The following is a 2,256-nucleotide window of genomic DNA, read 5'->3' as shown; positions in this document are numbered from 1 at the left end:
AGAAAACACAGTCTTCTTCACTGGTTTCTGCTAACACTGTGCTTATGGCTGCATTAGTTTCTGCTAACACTGTGCTTATGGCTGCATTTTTTCCAACAGTGGCATCCAATGAAACTTGTAACACATTAAGAGGTCATTCCATCCCTCTTACTTTATCAACAACTTGAATTGCATGCTGAACTTGTGGTATTGCCAAACCTGTGAAATAGGCCGTTACCTCTGAACTGAATCTGCCCTTGATATGCTTTATACTCTGAGGTAGTTGCCTATTTAAGAGCAACAGCTAAGCCAGTTATGATATGATTGTGAGGACCACTTTGAAAACCAGGGAACACAGCTGCGTTAATCTTTTCCTCATAGTCATACTTAACCTCTTGCCCCTGCTTGTTGATTTCTTTGATTATCATGTTCCTTGGATGCTGTGTTTTCTGGCTCTTTAAACTTGGCATATATATCACCTTTGCAGAATTGCCTCGTTCTCAACCCAAGAATAAAAGAAATCATGGCTCCAAAGAGGGTCATGACTGTCATAATGATAAACGAAACCTGAAAACATTTATGCCCAGTGCAAGTAAACGCGCTCACAGACGAACAAGTCCCAAGAGCAGTACACTGCTTTCTTGTCTCTTGGTCATACATATGCTCCACAACTCTGACAAACAGAAGATAAGATCCCAACGGGCTCGCAACCGCTCCGAAATTATAAAGAGTTGCAGCTCCGAAATTATAAAGAGTTGCATAATACTTCAGGCCAAATATCTCTGAGATGACTGCATACATTACAGGCCACTGAGCTCCAAAACACAGTCCAATTATAATGGACGCTATGTACAGTGATCCCGGAAGAGCGAAGGCTATGAAAATATGTCCAATGCAAGCAATAAGCATAATTATGGTCAACATCAGCTGCCTCGGAAATTTATATCTCTGGAGAAGAATTTCTGATAAAAACCCAGAAACAACACGGCCTAGAAAATTCCATATGCTGATAAGAGCGCAACAAAGGTGGGTATATTCTGGTGAGTGTAACCAAGAGATTTTCCAATTAAAGCTTGAGGAATTATGAAGTCGTCTTCTCTTTCGGGGCTTTTGAAGAATTTCACAATACGGGATACAACAGAAGCTCTCGCTCTAATTTCATCGCTATTGTTAGCAATATACTCTGTGCCGCTCATCGATTTTCCTTGATTGATCTCTGAGCAATGTTGGGGATCCTTCATTTCTTCGTTTTCTTTTGTAAGCACAGTGATTTTGGCATGATCTACTTTGGTTGAGACTGAGGTCTCGGTGAAAATCTGTTGCAGCTTCTTTTTGTCGTTCTCTGCCTTAGCAATCACTACAAGAGGAAGCGAAAGGAAAACCACAATAACTGCAACAACAATTCTGTAGCCTGCATTAGGGAAATTCTTCCGCGTATTCTCCACTACGATGAGAACCATAAGAAACCCAGCTAATGCTAGAGCTATGTAGAGAAAGTGGTAGAATCGCTTCAGCTCATTTTTTTCCGTCGTCACTTTTGTAGGACGAACTATAAACATTACAATCAGAGAAACAGCACTAGGCAAGTAGCCAAGAAGAAGAATCACACCAGCTGCTCCACTGGCACTATTCCCATAAATTGCATAGTAAATCTGAGTGAAAATTGCTCCACTCAGACCAACAAAACCTTTCAGAATCCCCAACACAACTCCTCGGCTCTGCGGGAAATTCTTAACACATGTAACCAGAGATCCCGTGTTGGCAAATGTCTGAGAATTAGCTCCAATGGTCATATACAAATACATCTGCCATAACTTGGGCTTGGCAATTCGTTGGGTGACAGATAACCATACCAATGAATATCCAACCATATTCATGATCGCCCGGTGCAAAATCTCTGGATTATTATAAGCTTCTGTATAAGCAAGATTTTCTTGAACTGTGGCTTTTAAATGAGCGCCAGAAATTATAATGACAATCCTCCATTTGCGCATGAACGGAATGGTCTATAACACCCGGCAATTCCACAAACATAATCCACAATCCGGCGCGCTGTTGTAGAGGCCATGTGTCATATAGTTAACACGTATGTTATTACCTGTCCAGTAAGACCTTTATTTGCTCATTGCCATCTCTAACCAAGGCTTCACGTTTCCATTACCTTTTTTTAAGGTCGAATCAACGAACCATTTGATGATTAATGCATTTACATTACACCTTTGGAGGTTCATTCAATCGAAGAAAAAAAACAATTAATGACCAGATCAAGTATTCAAG

General features: G+C 40.7%; 1 pseudogene; it reads right to left on the bottom strand.

Moving 5' to 3' along the window:
• Positions 1-366: 366 nt before the first annotated feature.
• LOC149222158 (protein NUCLEAR FUSION DEFECTIVE 4-like) lies at positions 367-1,973 on the bottom strand (annotated as a pseudogene).
• Between the last annotated feature and the right edge of the window lie 283 nt (positions 1,974-2,256).

The sequence above is a fragment of the Pinus tabuliformis genome, chromosome Q (genome assembly GCF_031772625.1).
Source record: "Pinus tabuliformis cultivar Carrire ecotype Pingquan chromosome Q, CPIR1, whole genome shotgun sequence".
NCBI lineage: Eukaryota > Viridiplantae > Streptophyta > Pinopsida > Pinales > Pinaceae > Pinus > Pinus tabuliformis.
Note: the sequence above shows the minus strand (reverse complement) of the source record. Positions and strands in the feature narration are given on the sequence as shown.